General features: G+C 44.5%; 3 long non-coding RNA genes across 24 annotated transcripts; 2 read left to right on the plus strand and 1 right to left on the minus strand.

The window, feature by feature from the left end:
* The first annotated feature begins 5,204 nt into the window (after positions 1-5,204).
* LOC127002155 (uncharacterized) lies at positions 5,205-7,293 on the plus strand. Its single transcript, XR_007755822.1, has 5 exons — positions 5,205-5,353; positions 5,573-6,511; positions 6,577-6,777; positions 6,975-7,042; positions 7,175-7,293. It is a non-coding gene; the product is annotated as an uncharacterized LOC127002155 (long non-coding RNA).
* Positions 5,631-11,494, minus strand: LOC127002152 (uncharacterized). 13 transcript variants are annotated; one of them, XR_007755804.1, is made up of 6 exons: positions 11,008-11,132; positions 10,679-10,743; positions 10,544-10,611; positions 10,348-10,412; positions 7,275-7,673; positions 5,631-6,741 (listed from the first exon to the last, which is right to left on the minus strand). It is a non-coding gene; the product is annotated as an uncharacterized LOC127002152 (long non-coding RNA). The 13 variants fall into 13 exon arrangements; XR_007755806.1 differs by having other exon boundaries at positions 7,275-7,608; positions 10,283-10,412; XR_007755803.1 differs by having other exon boundaries at positions 10,348-10,477.
* LOC127002154 (uncharacterized) lies at positions 8,876-11,223 on the plus strand. 10 transcript variants are annotated; one of them, XR_007755817.1, is made up of 5 exons: positions 8,876-10,180; positions 10,251-10,498; positions 10,697-10,776; positions 10,908-10,975; positions 11,109-11,203. It is a non-coding gene; the product is annotated as an uncharacterized LOC127002154 (long non-coding RNA). The 10 variants fall into 10 exon arrangements; XR_007755813.1 differs by having other exon boundaries at positions 11,041-11,160; XR_007755816.1 differs by lacking the exon at positions 10,908-10,975 and having other exon boundaries at positions 8,877-10,180; positions 11,109-11,223.
* Positions 11,495-13,944: the final 2,450 nt, after the last annotated feature.

Here is a 13,944-nt window from a genome sequence, read left to right on the forward strand (position 1 = left end):
GGGAAAAATTGAGAAAAAGGGCCGAGAAAGGAGAGAAAAAAAGACTTGTTGTTTAAAGTATATATAAAAAAAAACACGTTGTCCTAATAAAGATAGATTATAAAAGAGAGGAGAGAAGAGAAAGAAAAAAGGAAAGTGGGAAAAATTGAGAGAAAGGACCGAGAAAGGAGAGAAAAAAAAGACTTGTTGTTTAGAATATATATAAAAACACGTTAAGTCCTAATAAAGATAGATTATAAAAGAGAAGAGAAAGAAAAAAAGGAAAGTGGAAAATTTGACAGTAATGGGACCAAGAGGAGAGACAAAAAAAAACTTGTTGTGGAAAATATATATAAAAACACGTTAATTCCTTGTTCTTTTCTGTCGACTAATAATAATAATAATAATAATAATAATAATAATAATAATAATAATAATAATAATAATAATAATAATGCAGATAGAGAATGAAAGTAAAAGGAAAGTAGGAAAATTGAAAGAAGGGACTGAGAGGGAGAGAGAGAAAAATAACTTGTATAAAATGTATATATAGAAAATAGTTTAATCCTAATAAAGATAGATTGTAAAAGAGAGGAGAGAAAGAGTGAAAAAAAAGAAGAGTGGGAAAAATTGAAAGTAAAATGACCAAGAGAGGGAGAGAGAGAAAAAGACTTGTGAAAAATGTATATATAGAAAATAGTTTAATCCTAATAAAGATAGATTGTAAAAGAGAGGAGAGAAAAAGTGAAAAAAAAGAAGAGTGGGAAAAATTGAAAGTAAAATGACCAAGAGAGGGAGAGAGAAAAAGACTTGTGAAAAATGAATATATATAAAGAAAATTAAAATCGTGGCTCTCTCTCCACTAATAAAGATAATACTAAAAATAGACTCTAAAGCCGCTTGTGAAGAAAAGTTATAAAAAGAAGCGTGTCAAGAATAGCCGTAAAAAAAAGTCGTTTATGATTAATAGATAAAAGAGAAAGAAGAGAAAGAGTTTTACGAGGAACTCTAGCGGAGGGAAAAAGAGGCGGGAAAGTGTTGAGGAGAAAAGTTGTAAAATGGAAATATTGAACGAATGGAAAAAAAATGAAAAGAAAAAACAGGCAAAAGAAAAACATAGACGTTGGAGGAATAACAGCTGACAAAAGGACGTTCAGGAATGATAATACGAGAGAGAATAATTTAAAAAAGGTTTTGAAGAGGTTAGCTTAGTTTTTTTTAGCGTTTCGGCCTGTGACCTCATGGCGCAGGCAAGTGTTTATAGTGGCGCCATCTTGCTTCCTTGCCCCGCGGAACTCATCTTTGAGCCTCTCTTTAGGGAGAAAATCTAAGCTCCAGGTCGATTGGTGGTCTTCAGGACAACATGAGGGTCGTCTTAGGCCACTCGGCTGTGACTGAAAACTCCCGGACGCGGCGCCGGCACGGTAACCACTCAGCCACCGCCTCCCCAAATAAAAGGAAACAGTAAAAATAGACATACAAAAAGACGGTTATGATGAATGTCTCTCTCTTTGTCTGTGTCTGTCCCTGTCTCTCTTTCTCTGTGTGTGTCTGTCCCTGTCTCTCTTTCTCTGTGTGTGTCTGTCCCTGTCTCTCTTTCTCTGTGTGTGTCTGTCCCTGTCTCTCTTTCTCTGTGTGTGTCTGTCCCTGTCTCTCTTTCTCTGTCTGTGTCTGTCCCTGTCTCTCTTTCTCTGTCTGTGTCTGTCCCTGTCTCTTTCTCTGTCTGTGTCTGTCCGTCTCTCTTTCTCTGTCTGTGTCTGTCCCTGTCTCTTTCTCTGTCTGTGTCTGTCCCTGTCTCTCTTTCTCTGTGTGTGTCTGTCCCTGTCTCTTTCTCTGTCTGTGTCTGTCCCTGTCTCTTTCTCTGTCTGTGTCTGTCCGTCTCTCTTTCTCTGTCTGTGTCTGTCCGTCTCTCTTTCTCTGTGTGTGTCTGTCCCTGTCTCTCTTTCTCTGTGTGTCTGTCCCTGTCTCTCTTTCTCTGTGTGTCTGTCCCTGTCTCTCTTTCTCTGTCTGTGTCTGTCCCTGTCTCTCTTTCTCTGTGTGTGTCTGTCCCTGTCTCTCTTTCTCTGTCTGTGTTTGTCTCTGTCTCTCTTTCTCTCTGCCTGTCTGTCTCTTGTTGGTATTCCCAGACGCTCTTTCTCTGTCTGTGTCTGTCCCTGTCTCTGCTCTTTCGGCCATCTCTCTGTCTGTGTCTGTCTCTTGTCAGTGTCTGTAGCAGTCTCTTTTTTATTGTTGTGTCTGTCTTTCTTTGTCTGTAGCGGTCTGTTGTCTCTCTCTTTGCTGTAAAAAAGTGTCTGTCCCTGTCTCTTCTTCCATGTCTGTGTCTGTCTCCAGCCTCCCACGTTAACTATTTCCAAAGATCAAAAGGGAGGTCAGTCGGATTCTAATGAGTGTATATTATAGAGTGCACGAAGGATTTAACCATATAAGAAGGTGTTAAAAGTCCCAAGGAACGAAGGATTTAACCATATAGGAAGGTGTTGAAAGTCCCAAGGAACGAAGGATTTAACCATATAGGAACGTGTTGAAAGTCCCAAGGAACGAAGGATTTAACCATACAGGAAGGTGTTAAAAGTCCCAAGGAACGAAGGATTTAACCATATAAGAACGTGTTGAAAGTCCCAAGGAACGAAGGATTTAACCATACAGGAAGGTGTTAAAAGTCCCAAGGAACGAAGGATTTAACCATACAGGAAGGTGTTAAAAGTCCCAAGGAACGAAGGATTTAACCATACAGGAAGGTGTTAAAAGTCCCAAGGAACGAAGGATTTAACCATACAGGAAGGTGTTAAAAGTCCCAAGGAACGAAGGATTTAACCATATAGGAAGGTGTTGAAAGTCCCAAGGAACGAAGGATTTAACCATATAGGAAGGTGTTGAAAGTCCCAAGGAACGAAGGATTTAACCATATAGGAAGGTGTTGAAAGTCCCAAGGAACGAAGGATTTAACCATATAGGAAGGTGTTGAAAGTCCCAAGGAACGAAGGATTTAACCATATAAGAACGTGTTAAAAGTCCCAGAGAAGGAGAGAAGTGGAGAGGAAGAAGGAGAAGGAGAAGGAGGAGAAGGAAAGAGAACGAGAATGTGGAGGTAACCAGAATGGAGATATAGGAGAGTGGAGGAGGAGGAGGTAACATCAATAGCGATAAGGAGGAGGAGGAGGAGGAGGAGGAGGAGGTGGTGGTGGTGGAGGGAGATAAGGAATAGCGAAGGAAATAACTAGGAAGATAAGAAGAGTGGAAGAGGAGGAGGAGGAGGAGGAAAAGGACAATAAGGAAAGGAAGATAAGATAAAGTGGAGGAAGGAGGGAAGAGGCAGAGGAAAGATACGGATGGAGGAGGAGGAGGAGGAGGAGGAGGGAAAAAATGATAAAGAAAAAAAACAGGAAAATAGAGGAAAAAGTGGAGGAAAGCTGGAGATATGAATGAAGGAAATGGAGATAACTGAAGGAAAGAAAAAGAAGTAAAAAAGGAAGATAAGGAGGAGGAGGAGAAGGAGGAGGAGGAGGAGAAAAAGGAGATAATAAAATAAAGCAAGAAAAAGTTAAAAGTGGAGGAAGGTGCGATAAAGGAGGAAGAAGAAGAAGAGGAGGAGGAAGAAGAAGAAGAAGAAGAAAGAGGAGGAGGAGGAGGAGGAGGAGGAGATAACTAAAATGGAGATAAGGAGAACTTGAGTGAGAGGAAGAAGTTACCCTGGAGAGAAATCGATGGGAGGAGGAGGAGGAGGAGGAGGAGTGGTGGTGGTGGTGGTGGTGGTGGTGGTGGTGGTGGTGATGGTGGTGAAAGTGGTGGAGGTGAGGTCCGTGGTAGCTGTCAAAATGGTGATGACAAATTGTAGGGACGGTGTTGATGGTGATGATAGTGGTGATGGTGATGGAGATGATAGTGGTGGTGTTGTTGTTGGTGGTGGCGGTGGTGGTGGTGGTGGTGGTAGCTTTCTAGAGGGTGGTGGTGATGATGGTGGTGGTGGTGGTGGTGGTGGTGATGGTGGTGGTGGTTGTGCGGTGAAGCATGTGTTTGCTCTTAATTATAATGTTCCTCTCTCTCTCTCCCTCTCTCTCTCTCTCTCTCTCTCTCTCTCTCTCTCTCTCTCTCTCTCTTTTGCTCTTTCCTTCCCCTATTTCCTCTTCTCTCTCTCTCTCTCTCTCTCTCTCTCTCTCTCTCTCTCTCTCTCTCTCTCTCTCTCTCTCTCTCTCTCTCTCTCTCTCGTGGAGAGAGAGGCTTAGAGAGAGAGAGAGAGAGAGAGAGAGAGAGAGAGAGAGAGAGAGAGAGAGAGAGAGAGAGAGAGAGAGAGAGAGAGAGAGAGAGAGAGAGAGAGAGAGAGAGAGAGAGAGAGAGAGAGAGAGAGAGAGAGAGAGAGAGAGGGAGAGGGAGGGGAGAAGTGTGTGTGTGTGTGTGTGTGTGTGTGTGTGTGTGTGTGTAGTGAAGTTTCAAGCAGTTAGTGGAATGAGTTCAGTGTAGTGGAGTGGCTTTCGTAGTGACAGTAAGGTGGAGTAAACTAAGCTATGGCAAGGGAGTGGAGTAAGACTGACAGCGGAGTGAATTAAACAGACACAAATGGAGTGGATCTAACCGTGAATGTGGAGTGAGTGCAAAGCCTATGAGTGTGGAGTAGCTTAGAGTCTTCAGAGGATGTGGCTCCTGTGAACCTAACCCCACCTAACCTCACTATCCATGACCAACGTTGTCAAATTATCGTACTCAGCCTCTCATACTTACCCATTTCAGCCCCCCAAAACTGTCTCCTGGGCCACAATAACGAGATCAATTTGTAGTTATCGTTAAAATAGTTAATTGTTGATGTTTCTTGGCAATAGTTACGCGTCAAAAGCCGCTTAACACTATATGCTCTGAGTACGATAATCAGGCAACTGTGTCCATGGCTTATCCAACCTCCTCATGAATGTATCTACTATCTATGGTATTGGCACCCACAACATGACAGCCAAGATTGTTCCATTCATCCACGTCTCTTTATTTTTATTTTTTCTTCTGCTGTTTCTGACTCTTCCATCTCTCCCTACCTCTCCTCTTCCTCCTCTTCCTCCTCCTCCTCCACTCTTCTTATCTTCCTATAGTTAGTTAGTTAGTTTGTTAGTTAGGTAGTTAGTTTAATTTTACTGTATTATTTATTTATTTATTTATTTTTATTTTTATTTTATTTTGTTGTTATTTTGTAATTTTGTTTTTCTTTTCTTTCTTTTTCTTTCTTTTCTTTCGTGTTTTTTCTTTGCTGTTATTTTCTTTATTGATGTTTCTCTTTGATGTTCTTTTCTATATCATCCTTTTGTTGATGTTCTTCGATGGTCTGGGTGAGCCGCTTTCCTCCCAGAAGAGACCCACCCAGAATTTTGGTGATGTTACTTAGGGCCGAAAGGTGGATGATGTTTTTTTGTATTTTTCTTTCCTTTATGTTGTTCTTATATTGATGTTACTTTTCTTTTTCGATGTTTTTTCTTTTCTGTTACTCTTTTTCATTCTTTCTTGATGTTCTTTTCTATATCATCCCTTGTTGATGTTCTTTGGTCTGGATGAGCCCTTTTCTCCCCAGAAGACACTCACCCATAATTTTGGTGATGTTAGTGTGGGCCGAAAGGTGGATGATGTTTCGTTGTATTTTTCTTTTCTTGATGTTGTTCTTATATTGATGTTACTTTTCTTTTTCGATGTTTTTTCTTTTCTTTTTCTCTTTTTCATTCTTTCTTGATGTTCTTTTCTACATCATCCCTTGTTGATGTTCTTTGGTCTGGATGAGCCTTTTTCTCCCCAGAAAAGACCCACCCAGAATTTTGGTGATGTTACTGAGGGCCGAAAGGTGGATGATGTTTCTTTGTACTTTTCTTGATGTTCTTTCTGTTCGTTTTCTTTTCAGTATCTTTCAGTGTTCTATTCTATATCATCCGTTTGTTGATGTTCCTTGGTCTGGATGAGCCTTTTTCTCCCCAGAAAAGACCCATCCATAATTTTGTCAATGTTAATTAGGGCCTGAAGGTGGATGATCTGTGTTTGTTTTTTCTGGTGTTCTTTTTTTATTTTCCTTTTCTTTGGTTTTCCCAAAACGTGGATTGTCTACGACATCTAACGGGCACCACCTGCCCGGGTTTATTGTTCGGAGTTTGCTCTCCTAGGTGAACTGCCTACCACGGCTAACGACCTCCACCTGCCCGGGCTTATTGTTCGGAGTTGTCCCTCTCCTAGGCGAATTGCCTACCATAGCTAACGAGCTCCACCTGCCCGGGTTTGTTTAGAGTTTGCTCTCCTAGGTGAACTGCCTACCACGGCTAACGAGCTCCACCTGCCCGGGTTTGTTGTTCGGAGTTTGCTCTCCTAGGTGAACTGCCTACCACGGCTAACGAGCTCCACCTGCCCGGGTTTGTTGTTCGGAGTTTGCTCTCCTAGGTGAACTGCCTACCACGGCTAACGAGCTCCACCTGCCCGGGTTTATTGTTCGGAGTTTGCTCTCCTAGGTGAACTGCCTACCACGGCTAACGAGCTCCACCTGCCCGGGTTTGTTGTTCGGAGTTTGCTCTCCTAGGTGAACTGCCTACCACGGCTAACGAGCTCCACCTGCCCGGGTTTGTTTAGAGTTTGCTCTCCTAGGTGAACTGCCTACCACGGCTAACGAGCTCCACCTGCCCGGGTTTGTTTAGAGTTTGCTCTCCTAGGTGAACTGCCTACCACGGCTAACGAGCTCCACCTGCCCGGGTTTATTGTTCGGAGTTTGCTCTCCTAGGTGAACTGCCTACCACGGCTAACGACCTCCACCTGCCCGGGTTTGTTGTTCGGAGTTTGCTCTCCTAGGTGAATTGCTTACGCTAACGAGCTCCACCTGCCCGGGTTTATTGTTCGGAGTTTGCTCTCCTAGGTGAACTGCCTACCACGGCTAACGAGCTCCACCTGCCCGGGTTTGTTGTTCGGAGTTTGCTCTCCTAGGTGAACTGCCTACCACGGCTAACGAGCTCCACCTGCCCGGTTTTGTTTAGAGTTTGCTCTCCTAGGTGAACTGCCTACCACGGCTAACGAGCTCCACCTGCCCGGGTTTATTGTTCGGAGTTTGCTCTCCTAGGTGAACTGCCTACCACGGCTAACGACCTCCACCTGCCCAGGTTTGTTGTTCGGAGTTTGCTCTCCTAGGTGAACTGCTCACGCTAACGAGCTCCAACTGCCCGGGTTTTTTGCTCGGAGTTTGCTCTCCTAGGTGAACTGCCTACCACGGCTAACGAGCTCCACCTGCCCGGGTTTGTTGTTCGGAGTTTGCTCTCCTAGGTGAACTGCCTACCACGGCTAACGAGCTCCACCTGCCCGGGTTTGTTTAGAGTTTGCTCTCCTAGGTGAACTGCCTACCACGGCTAACGAGCTCCACCTGCCCGGGTTTGTTTAGAGTTTGCTCTCCTAGGTGAACTGCCTACCACGGCTAACGAGCTCCACCTGCCCGGGTTTGTTGTTCGGAGTTTGCTCTCCTAGGTGAACTGCCTACCACGGCTAACGAGCTCCACCTGCCCGGGTTTGTTGTTCGGAGTTTGCTCTCCTAGGTGAACTGCCTACCACGGCTAACGAGCTCCACCTGCCCGGGTTTGTTGTTCGGAGTTTGCTCTCCTAGGTGAACTGCCTACCACGGCTAACGAGCTCCACCTGCCCGGGTTTGTTTAGAGTTTGCTCTCCTAGGCAGATTGCCTACCACGGCTAACGAGCCCCACCTGCCCGGTTTGTTGTTCGGAGTTTGCTCACTTAGGCATATTGCCTACCACGGTTATGGAGCCGGAAGATCTCGGGCACCTCCGTCGGGGCCCCGGGGGACGCACAGGTGCCCTGCCGGGAGCCCTCCACTCCTGCCACGCTCGCCAGGGAGACCTTGGGCTCGCTGGCGCTGCCCCGCCCCGCCGAGGCGAGGAGGGCGAATGCAAGAACTCGCTTCTTAAAACTACCAGACTGGATTATGAAATTAATCATAAATACCGAAAAGTCGCCGGTCACCGAATTTATCGGTTCTGGGATGGCAGGCCGAAGGAAGGGCCGCGGGGACGCGCACAAGTCTCCAGCAATCCTCGCGACGGCTCGCGGTGCAGCTTTCGTCTCCTCTTCTTCTTACTTTCGATATTTCCTTTTTATTATATTTTCCTTTTCTGATTGATTGACTGTTTGGTTTTACTTAGTAAGAATTAGTTCAGTAATTAACATCTTTCAGGTTCATTACATTCGTCCAGCTGATGAGACGAAACACTTGTAGTGAGAGTGAAGACGCTCACGAGGGCGGCGCGGCACACTAAACTTTCCAAACATTTCCATTGGCGGCCCACCTCTGAAGGGTCGGCTGTTTATTTACTTTTGTCTTCTTTATTTCATTTTATTTCTCCCTTTCTTTCATCCCTGCTCTCCATTTATATAGTTCTTTTCATTCTTCTCTCTCTCTCTCTCTCTCTCTCTCTCTCTCTCTCTCTCTCTCTCTCTCACACACACACACACACACACACACACACAGCTTTTACATATACTTTCGTCTCTCTTCGCGAAAATTATGAATATATATTGATTTCAGAGTGCGGGAGAGAGGGAGGAAATTCGACAGCAAGTTCAATAGCTAGACAGTTCTTATATTAGGAACCGGTCAACACTGCTCTGAGTACGATAATCAAGCAACGGTGTCCATGGCTTATCCAACCTCCTCTTGAATGTATCTATGGTATTGGCACCCACAACATGACTGCCAAGCCTGTTCCACTCATCTACTTTTTTTTTTTTCTTTTGTTGTTTCTGACTCTTCCATCTCTCCCTCCCTCTCCTCTTCCTCCTCTTCCTCCTCCTCCACTCTTCTTATCTTCCTATAGTTTGCTAGTTAGGTAGATAGTTTAATTTTACTGTATTATTTATTTATTTATTTATTTTTATTTTTATTTTATTTTGTTGTTATTTTATTTTGTTATTTTGTTTTTCTTTTCTTTCTTTTTCTTTTTCTTTCTTTTCTTTCGTGTTTTTCCTTGCTGTTATTTTCTTTTTGATGTTTCTCTTTGATGTTCTTTTCTATATCATCCTTTTGTTGATGTTCTTCGATGGTCTGGGTGAGCCGCTTTCCTCCCAGAAGAGACCCACCCAGAATTTTGGTGATGTTACTTAGGGCCGAAAGATGGATGATGTTTTTTTGTATTTTTCTTTCCTTTATGTTGTTCTTATATTGATGTTACTTTTCTTTTTCGATGTTTTTTCTTTTCTTTTTCTCTTTTTCATTCTTTCTTGATGTTCTTTTCTATATCATCCCTTGTTGATGTTCTTTGGTCTGGGTGAGCCTTTTTCTCCCCAGAAGAGACCCACCCAGAATTTTAGTGATGTTACTGAGGGCCGAAAGGTGGATGATGTTTCTTATGTTTTTCTTTTCTTGATGTCGTGGTTTTCTTGTTGTTCTTTTTATTGATGTTATTTTTTTCGATATTTTTTTCTTTTCTATCTCTTTTTCATTCTTTCTTGATGTTCATTTCTCTATCATCCTTTTGTTGATGTTCATTGATGGTCTGGGTGAGCCGCTTTCCTCCCAGAAGAGACCCACCCATAATTTTGGTGATGTTACTGAGGGCCGAAAGGTGGATGATGTTTCTTTGTATTTTTCTTTTCCTGATGTTGTTCTTTTATTGCAGTTACTTTTCTTTTTCGATGTTTTTTCTTTTCTGTTATTCTTTTTCATTCTTTCTTGATGTTCTTTTCTATATCATCCCTTGTTGATGTTCTTTGGTCTGGGTGAGCCTTTTTCTCCCCAGAAGAGACCCACCCAGAATTTTGGTGATGTTACTGAGGGCCGAAAGGTGGATGATGTTTCTTTGTACTTTTCTTGATGTTCTTTTATTGCTGTTACTTTTCTTTTTCGATGTTATTTCTGTTCGTTTTCTTTTCAGCATTTCTCGGTGTTCTATTCTATATCATCCGTTTGTTGATGTTCCTTGGTCTGGATGAGCCTTTTTCTCCCCAGAAAAGACCCATCCATAATTTTGTCAATGTTAATTAGGGCCTGAAGGTGGATGATCTGTGTTTGCTTTTTCTGGTGTTCTTTTTCCTTTTCCTTTTCTTTTGTGTTCCCAAAACGTGGATTGTCTACGACATCTAACGAGCACCACAAGCCCGGGTTTGTTGTTCGGAGTTTGCTCTCCTAGGTGAACTGCCTACCACGGCTAACGAGCTCCACCTGCCCGGGTTTGTTGTTCGGAGTTTGCTCTCCTAGGTGAACTGCCTACCACGGCTAACGAGCTCCACCTGCCCGGGTTTGTTGTTCGGAGTTGTCCCTCTCCTAGGCGAATTGCCTACCACAGCTAACGAGCTCCACCTGCCCGGGTTTGTTTAGAGTTTGCTCTCCTAGGTGAACTGCCTACCACGGCTAACGAGCTCCACCTGCCCGGGTTTGTTTAGAGTTTGCTCTCCTAGGCAGATTGCCTACCACGGCTAACGAGCTCCACCTGCCCGGGTTTGTTTAGAGTTTGCTCTCCTAGGTGAACTGCCTACCACGGCTAACGAGCTCCACCTGCCCGGGTTTGTTGTTCGGGTTGCTCTCCTTGGTGTACTGCCTACCACGGCTAACGAGCTCCACCTGCCCGGGTTTGTTGTTCGGAGTTTGCTCTCCTAGGTGAACTGCCTACCACGGCTAACGAGCTCCACCTGCCCGGGTTTGTTGTTCAGGTTTGCTCTCCTAGGAGAACCGCCTACCACGGCTAACGAGCTCCACCTGCCCGGGTTTGTTTAGAGTTTGCTCTCCTAGGTGAACTGCCTACCACGGCTAACGAGCTCCACCTGCCCGGGTTTGTTTAGAGTTTGCTCTCCTAGGTGAACTGCCTACCACGGCTAACAGGCTCCACCTGCCCGGGTTTGTTGTTCAGGTTTGCTCTCCTAGGTGAATTGCTTACGCTAACGAGCTCCATCTGCCCGGGTTTATTGTTCGGAGTTTGCTCTCCTAGGTGAACTGCCTACCACGGCTAACGAGCTCCACCTGCCCGGGTTTATTGTTCGGAGTTTGCTCTCCTAGGTGAACTGCCTATCAAGGCTAACGAGCTCCACCTGCCCGGGTTTGTTTAGAGTTTGCTCTCCTAGGTGAACTGCCTACCACGGCTAACGAGCTCCACCTGCCCGGGTTTGTTGTTCGGAGTTTGCTCTCCTAGGTGAACTGCCTACCACGGCTAACGAGCTCCACCTGCCCGGGTTTGTTTAGAGTTTGCTCTCCTAGGCAGATTGCCTACCACGGCTAACGACCTCCACCTGCTCGGTTTGTTGTTCGGAGTTTGCTCTCTTAGGCATATTGCCTACCACGGTTATGGAGCCCCACTGCTCGGCTTTGTAGCCGGAAGATCTCGGGCACCTCCGTCGGGGCCCCGGGGGACGCACAGGTGCCCTGCCGGGAGCCCTCCACTCCTGCCACGCTCGCCAGGGAGACCTTGGGCTCGCTGGCGCTGCCCCGCCCCGCCGAGGCGAGGAGGGCAATGCAAGAACTCGCTTCTTAAAACTACCAGACTGGATTATGAAATTAATCATAAATATTGAAAAGTCGCTGATCACCGAGTTTATCAGTTCAGGGATGGCAGGCCGACGGGCCGCGGGGACGCGCACAAAAGCCTCCAGCAATCCTCGCGGCGGCTCGCGGCGCAGCTTTCGTCTCCTTCTCTTCTTCTTACTTTCGATATTTCCTTTTTATTATATTTTCCTTTTCTGATTGATTGACTGTTTGGTTTTACTTAGTAAGAATTAGTTCAGTAATTAACATCTTTCAGGTTCATTACATTCATCCAGCTGATGAGACGAAACACTTGTAGTGAGAGTGAAGACGCTCACGAGGGCGGCGCGGCACACTAAACTTTCCAAACATTTCCATTGGCGGCCCACCTCTGAAGGGTCGGCTGTTTATTTACTTTTGTCTTCTTTATTTCATTTTATTTCTCCCTTTCTTTCATCCCTGCTCTCCATTTATATAGTTCTTTTCATTCTTCTCTCTCTCTCTCTCTCTCTCTCTCTCTCTCTCTCTCTCTCTCTCTCTCTCTCTCTCTCTCTCTCTCTCTCTCTCTCTCTCTCTCTCTCTCTCTCTCTCTCTCTCTCTCTCTCTCTCTCTCACACACACACACACACACACACACACACACACACACACACACACACACACACACACTCACACACACACACACACACACACACAGCTCGAACATTCTCTTTTACAGATACTTTCGTCTCTCTTCGCGAAAATTATGAATATATATTGATTTCAGAGTGCGGGAGAGAGGGAGGAAATTAGACAGCAAGTTCAATAGCTAGACAGTTCTTATATTAGGTAGCTTAATAGTTAATTTAGTAGATAGTCAGGCTGTTAGGTAGCTAATTAGATAGATAGATGGTTGATTAGCTAGTAAGTTAGATACGAAAGCCTTATCAAATGTGGATGAATGTGGACCGAAGAGAAGGATGTGGAGAGGAGGAGGAGGAGGAGGAGGAGGAGGAGGAGGAGGAGGAGGAAGTGGATGAGTAAGGAGAGAAGGAGGAATAAGCAAACGTTGATAATAAGGAGAGAGAAGGAGAAGGAGAAGAAGAAGAGGAAAGAAAGAAGAAGAAGAAGAAGAAGAGAAGAAGGAAGAATTGAGAGGAGTGTGGAGTGGAGTGGATGCTGGGTGGACGCTGGTGTGGAGTTGGAGATAAGAGTGGCGAGGTATTAGTCCACCCTGTAAGAGGTGGAATATTCATGGCGATAAATATTAAGGAAAGATGTGATATTTTAGCTGAAGGGAAGAGCCAATTAAAGTGAAGAGTGGAGGAGGAGGAGGGGGAGGAGGAAGAAGAGGATGAGGAGGAGGAGGAAGAGGGGAGAAGTAGAAGACGAAAAAGTTGAAAATATTGAAGAAGTAAGAGAGAAAGAAAGGGATTTAACTTGACTCATCTCCGTGAATGCAAAATATGACTCGGAGGACTTTACCATGAATCATCTCCTACCTGAACGCATAATATGACTCAGAAAAGGGTTTAACGACTCATCTCCTATCTCCAAGCATAAGAGTGACTCAGAAGGACTTTACCATGAATCATCTCCTACCTGAACGCATAATATGACTCAGAAAAGGGTTTAACGACTCATCTCCTATCTCCAAGCATAAGAGTGACTCAGAAGGACTTTACCATGAATCATCTCCTACCTGAACGCATAATATGACTCAGCAATGGGTTTAACGACTCATCTCCTATCTCAAAGCATAAGAGTTAATCAGAAGGACTTTACCATGAATCATCTCCTACCTGAACGCATAATATGACTCAGAAAAGGGTTTAACGACTCATCTCCTATCTCCAAGCATAAGAGTGACTCAGAAGGACTTTACCATGAATCATCTCCTACCTGAACGCATAATATGACTCAGAAAAGGGTTTAACGACTCATCTCCTATCTCCAAGCATAAGAGTGACTCAGAAGGACTTTACCATGAATCATCTCCTACCTGAACGCATAATATGACTCAGTAAAGGGTTTAACGACTCATCTCCTATCTCCAAGCATAAGAGTGACTCAGAAGGACTTTACCATGAATCATCTCCTACCTGAACGCATAATATGACTCAGAAAAGGGTTTAACGACTCATCTCCTATCTCCAAGCATACTAATGACTCAGAAGGGGCTTACTATGACTCAACGCTTATCTCCATGCACGATATGACTCAGGAAGGCTTTACTATGACTCATCTCCTCTCTCCAAGCATAAGATGACTCAAAAGTGATATAACGTGAGTCATCTCCTATCTCCAAGCATACTAGTGACTCAGAAGGGTCTTACCATGACTCAACGTTTATCTCCATGCACGATATGACTCAGGAAGGCTTTACTATGACTCATCTCCTTTCTCCAAGCATAAGATGACTCAAAAGGGATATAGCGTGACTCACCTCTTCTCCACAAGCATTATATGACTCAGAAAGACTACTATGACTCACCTATCTGCATGCATAAGCCGACTCAGGAGGGACT

Source organism: Eriocheir sinensis, chromosome 22 (genome assembly GCF_024679095.1).
Source record: "Eriocheir sinensis breed Jianghai 21 chromosome 22, ASM2467909v1, whole genome shotgun sequence".
NCBI classification, from domain to species: Eukaryota; Metazoa; Arthropoda; class Malacostraca; order Decapoda; family Varunidae; genus Eriocheir; species Eriocheir sinensis.